A 7013-nucleotide genomic window follows, 5' to 3' on the forward strand; every position below is an offset into this window, starting at 1 on the left:
TTTTGAATATAATTCTTTAAATTAAAAAGTCACCAAGTGACACCTTATTTCATAATCATAGAAATACGGGTCTCAATCCATTTTTATAATTTTTCGTAAATACGGGTCTCAACCCATTTTCATATTTTCACGGCACATCGTGCCCATAATTAAATCATCATATTTTCCCGGCACCTCGTGCCTACTTTTCATATCACAGCTGCACAGACAGTTCACGTGCCAATATTATTATCATTTAATCATAGCACCTCGTGCCCACATTTCATATCACAACTGCACGGACAATTTACATGCCAATATCTTCATTATTTACTCATGGCACCTCGTACCCACATTTTATTTTATAATCCGCCTGGCAATAGCCACAAGCTCTCAATTTCAACATAAATAAGATTTTTATCAATTTACCAACAACAAGACAAATTGCACAAGGTATAAAATAAATACAAGAAAATCACAACATCACATAAAAATCACCAACACCACAACTCCACATCATCACTTATCGTCCCTGACAATAGCTACCCTTATCGCTCCTATTGCCACCCTTATCGCTCCTATTGCTACCCTTATCGCTCCGTCCAGACAATATCAATAGCCACCTTTATTGCTCCTATTGCCACTCTTATCGCTCCTATAGCCACCCTTATCGTTCCGCCCAGACAATATTCCGACAAACACAACAACAGTGAAATGCCACCCTTATCTCCCCAAAATAATCACTCATATAACACAATAATTTACACGGAAAATTAATAACAAAATCAATTCATATCACAATTTGCCCAATGGCCACAACCAAATTTCAAAGATATAACAAAATTAATTAATTTCACAACAAATAGCCCAAGGCTCCACACAATGTATATAACACCCAAAAACAATCAATAGAGATAGAATTATTCAACATAAAGCAAAGCCTTCATTAATCTAAATTTAGATAATTATATTAACACATTTTCTTAAGTTTGCTTAATTAATTATTTGCAGAGGAAAAATTCATAATGAGATTAAATTCCAAGAAATATCAAACCAACAACCTCACGAAATTACATAAATATTCAAATAACAATCACATCAAATTGTCATATAAAAACAAGTTCAACCAACAAGGATTAAGGCATGGCAAATAGATGATTAAATAAATGCCAATAATTATCTAATTTACTACACAATATGCCTAAGACTAAAACCCAATATATTTTGTATATATAAGCCTGAGTATGTACTCGTCACCTCGCGTACACGGCTTTTCACATTTTACAAACGGCACATAAGACTCGATGCCTAAGGGGTAATTCTCCCACTCGAGGTTAAGCAAGACACTTACCTTTTTGAAGTTATGCCGATATTCCAAAAATCGCCGTCTTGCTTGAATTTGCCTCCGGATCGCTCAAATCTATCCAAATTAATTGTATAACTTCATTAAAACTCATGGATAATAATACGTCGACTTAAAAAATATATTCCAAAAAGTCAACAAAAGTCAACGCGGGTCCCGCCTCTCGGAACCCGACATAATTTTTACGAAATTCGAACACCCATTCAGATACGAGTTCAACCATACCAATTTTATCGAATTCCAATAACAACTCGACCTCCAAATCTTAAATTTTCGTATTTGAAAGATTTTGCAAAAATCTTGATTTCTTCTATTTAAATCCGAATTAAATGATGAATATAATCATGGATTCATGAAATATAAACACTTTAGGATATAGAATACTTACCCAAGTAAAAGTTGTGAAGAATCCCTCTAGAATTGCCCAAATCCGAGCTCCAAAAACTCCAAAACGAAAATGGCAAAATGACCATTTTTGGTCCTTAACATTCTGCCCAGATTCGCACCTGCGGGTACTGTTCACCCACATGCGGGTACTGTTCACGCACCTGCGAAAAAAATAGCAAGCTGCCTAGAAATTCCAGCAGCTTTTCTTCAAGTCCGAATTGATCCGTTAACCTTCCGAAATCCATCCGAGGCTCTCGGAACCTCAACCAAATATATCAACACGTCCCAAAATACAATACAAACTTAGTGGAGGATTCAAACCATGTCAAACAACGCCGAAATTACGAATCGCGCATCGAATCGAATTATAAGTTTTTCAAATCTTCCAACTTCTATATTTTGTGCCGAAACGTATCAAATCAATTCGGAATGACTTTAAATTTTGCACACAAGTCATAATTAACGTAATGGATCTATTGCCATTTTCGGAATCAAAATCCGACCTCGTTATCAAAAATTCATCCTTCGGTAGGATTTTCCAAAATCTTCTATTTTTTTCAACTTTCGCCAAAATGCTTCGAATTGTCCTACGGACTTCCAAATCCGAATCCGGATGTACGTCTTAGTACGAAATCACCATACGAAACTATTGACATCATCAAAATTCTATTCCGAGGTCATTTGCTCAAAAGTCAACTCTTTTCATTTTAAGCTTCTAAATAAGAATTGTCCTTTTAATTAAATTTCGAATCTTCCAAAAATCAAACTCGACCACACCCGCGGGTCATAATACATATTGCGAAGTTGCTCGAGACCTTAAGTCACTGATCGGGCGAAAATTCTTAAAACGACAAGTTGGATCGTTACATTCTCCACCTCTTAAACAAACGTTCGTCCTCGAACGTAAGAATTATTCTGAGATTACCAAATTGATGATTTTACTTTTACACATATATTCACGGTTGATCCCACGTTACCGCATTTGAGATAAGACCGACAACACCGTCTCCTTTGAGATTATTTCTTTGATTTATACTTATAAGCCTTAAAACCAATTTCTTACACTCCAAACATTTTCAAAAGACCTGATTTTCACATCAACGCACGGTATTAGTCTTAATTGGCTATAGCCACTCGTGCTTACGCACACATCAACTTTATTGATATTGTTGAAGTATATCAAATTTTTTTCGAGGTGTTACATTCTCCCCCGCTTAGGATCATTCGCTCTTGAATGAGAAATAGAGTCTGCCCTCAAACACATAACATAACTTCTCTCTCCTTTCGCACATATCAATCTCCCAAATTCTTCTAACTCCCAAATTTTTCAGAAATTTTGGTAGAGTCTTCCATGTAAATGGGCCTATCCACCTGCCAGAGTAACACAAAAATAACTCCTAACAACGCATCCACAGCCCAACAAAATACCACAAGGTATATATCAATAATACCAGTCTCAGCATTACAAGCACTGCATTATCATAATGATATCAGGACATGAAGCACATCATATGTATGCTCATCACCACATCTCTGGTCTTAAAAGCTGTTCATAATTAATTCCAGCATCATCAATTAATCTCATATTAACCACCACCTTATTTCAAATTTTCACAACACTGACAACAGAATGTGAGGCATGAAGACCTCATGATTACTTACTCGGATTAGTGAGTCACATTTAACGCCACCTGGGCACTCATCTGATAGGTTAAAACTTAATATTTACATCACAATTATGGCACAAAAACACATAAAAGAATTATCATATAAGCCTATCACGCATGACTCCCTATTAGTACTATAGTACAATTTAAACTTCATACAGGGAGAATTTTAAACTCATAAATATTTCACCACAAGGACCTCGTCCTTATATAACTGCCACCGCAGCTTGTAGCCCGATTTAAATATTTCACATCATATATAAAATTCGAGGATCTCGTACTCAACTCTGAATCACAAGTATTTTGCACATTGTGCCAACTGAAATTTCAATTTCCTTTCTTTCTTCTTTTCAATAAATTTCGTAAATATTTTTTATAACACATAATAAACCCTCATACCGGTAGGGAATATAATTCATAAAATTGGAATCAATTATTCTGAAACACATCAAACCCACTGTAATGAATAATAAAAGTTACTTTTGGACTTATAGTCCTCAATGGTGCCCAAAAATAAAAATGACAGACACGGGCTCACATCTTCAAATCTCCCAACAGGGATAAACATATAAGTGAGTCATAAAATTACGAAGCTCACTCATAAGTGGAGCATAATAGGAGGACTCACCTCAATATTCAAAACCGAATCAAATTAAGGGAAAAATATCCTTTTATAACAAAAATCAGGATCGTACCTGTAACGTCACCATCTGGTGTATTGGCCTCATCCAAATCATAGCGATTATATCAACGGGTCGGGTCTCCACCTCTTAGGTGCCCACTACCCGCCTGTCCTCCACCTCTAGCTAACTGTGCACATGGAGTATTAACTGGAATAAAGCTTGTAGCCTAAATATTCTGATGAAATCTGTCTCTTCCAAGTCTGGGACATTCCTCTTGATGTGTCTAGTACAATCACACTGATAACAACTCCTCTGCGGGTTTGGCTGCTCATACTGAGTCTCTGTCGAATAATTGGAATAACCATTATAGGAACCCCGTGCCGGTGGTGCATTAAAAGAGCTTACTGTAGCACCCCGAGTATTTTGAAATTGTTTCTGTGACCTCGCTGGTACTAAAATGTAGAATTATTAAGGAAGCAGGAATACCACAAGTCCCAGCATCACCCTATACCAATCTCAGCTCTTAATCATATACAAATTTTGGAGAACCTTTCAATATCACATAAATACATCTCAGGCCAAAACTGATATAATACATTACCCCACAATCTGATCGTTGATAGTGGACTCCCCTCACTTGGCGTAAAGCCATAGGACACATTCTGATGATCCACAATACTAACCTTCATCGCTCGTACGACTCCGGTCATAATATATCTCAAACCATTTATTTGGCGCATGTCATTCTCATGACAGTTAAACTCGCTTCCTCTAGTGCCTTGGTTGCGTACGTACCCTTCGCTAAATAGAAATCCCATATGAACTACATAGTCTTTAATACCACCAGCTATTTCAGATCTACATCCACCTCGTGACCCTACCACAATTATGATGATTAGGCAATTAATTAAACCTTCTTAATATCATACTTATCAACCAGATGTCAGAACTTGCTGCACCCCAATGTGCACAACTGAATGATCTATCAATACTTTCGTATCCTCTATCTGGACGACACGTTGTAATAATGGTTGAGCAGCCCTGACTCTCTTATAACCCCTCTATAGTATCACGAACCGTTGGCGCATAGTTGATACCGAGTGCGCAATTTCAAACACGAGTGGATGCAAAAGAACATAAGATATATGCTTCAAGCTGAATAAATGCCGCACGATGAGGAATGAATGAAGTGAAAATTTTTCCTACTAGCTCTGTATCCTCTTGAAGATAAGTACAGATGTTCCGTACCGATCCGCAAGACTCTACTAAACTCGTTCGTGACTCGTAGAACCAATGAACCTAGGACTCTGATACCAACTTGTCACGACCCAAAATTCCACCTCAGGCGTCGTGATGGCATCTAGTCTCTAAGACTAGGTAAGCCGATTACAATTACATTTCAAGCCTTTTTTTTTTGAATTAAATAGGTAATCAAAACTAACAACGGAAACAAATATGAAAATCTCCCAAGACTGGTAGTACTGAGTCACGAACTCTAACTGAATACATAAAATGATCACGAGGACCGAATATACGATACTGTTTGATTAAAAATTAACAGTACAATGAAATGAAAAGACTCCAAGGGACTGCGACGACCAAGCAGCTCTATCTTGAATCCTTACGATCCCGTTTTAACTCTGCTCAAGTCCGATATCTCCAATACCCGGCTCTGCACAAAAATGTACAGAAGTATAGTATGAGTACACCACGGTCGGTACCCAGTAAGTATCAAGACTAACCTCAATGGAGTAAAGACGAGGTACAGTCAAGACACTCACTAGTCTAATAGCCTGTGCAATATAATATACAAAATAATAGAAAATAAATAATAATAAGGGCAACATAAAACGATCAGTGATATGCACATTAAGACAATAGAATCACCATTAATATCTCTCAACAATTGATAAATACAATTACATCTAGTTAAATCAAGTTCTTCAATTAAATATCTTTCGTATATAATTCTTACGAATAAAACTCTTTTTCAAATATAATTTTCTCAAATAAATATCTTTCAAATACAATTCATTCATATAATTCTTTTTGAATAAAAATCCTTCCAAATAAATATTTTGAATATAATTATTTCAATTAAAAAGTCACCAAGTGACACCTCATTTCATAATCATAGAAATACGGGTCTCAGTCCATTTTTATATTTTTCGTAAATACGGGTCTCAACCCATTTTCATATTTCCACGGTACTTCGTGCCTATAATTAAATCATCATATTTTTCCGGCACCTCATGCCCACTTTTCATATCATAGCTGCACAGACAGTTCACGTGCCAGTATTATTATCATTTAATCACAGCACCTCGTGCCCACATTTCATATCTTAATTGCACGGACAATTCATGTGCCAATATCTTCATTATTTACTCACGATACCTCGTACACACATTTCATTTTATAATCTGCATGGCAATAGCCACAGACTCTCAATTTCAACATAAATCAGTTTATTATCAATTTACCAACAACAAGACAAATTGCACAAGGTATAAAATAAACACAAGAAAATCACAACATCACATGAAAATCACCAACACCACAACTCCACTTCATCACATATCGTCCCTGAGTATAGCCACCCTCATTGCTCCTATTGCCACCCTTATCGCTCCTATAGCCGCCCTTATCGCTCCTATAGCCACCCTTATCGCTCCGCCTAGACAATATCAATAAACACCCTTATCGCTCCTATTGCCACCCTTATCTCTCCTATAGCCACCCTTATCGCTCCGCCCAGACAATATTCCAACAAACACAACAACAGTGAAATGTCACCCGTATACCCACATAATATCAACGGTGAAATGTCACCCTTATTTCCCCAAAATAATCACTCACACAACACAATAATTTACACGGGAAAGTATCACGACAACATAACAAAATCAATTCATATCATAATTTGCTCAATGGCCACAACCAAAGTTCCAAAGATACAACCAAATCAATTAATTTCACAACAATAGCCGAAGG

This window comes from Nicotiana tabacum, chromosome 15, assembly GCF_000715075.1.
Source record: "Nicotiana tabacum cultivar K326 chromosome 15, ASM71507v2, whole genome shotgun sequence".
Classification (NCBI taxonomy): Eukaryota; Viridiplantae; Streptophyta; class Magnoliopsida; order Solanales; family Solanaceae; genus Nicotiana; species Nicotiana tabacum.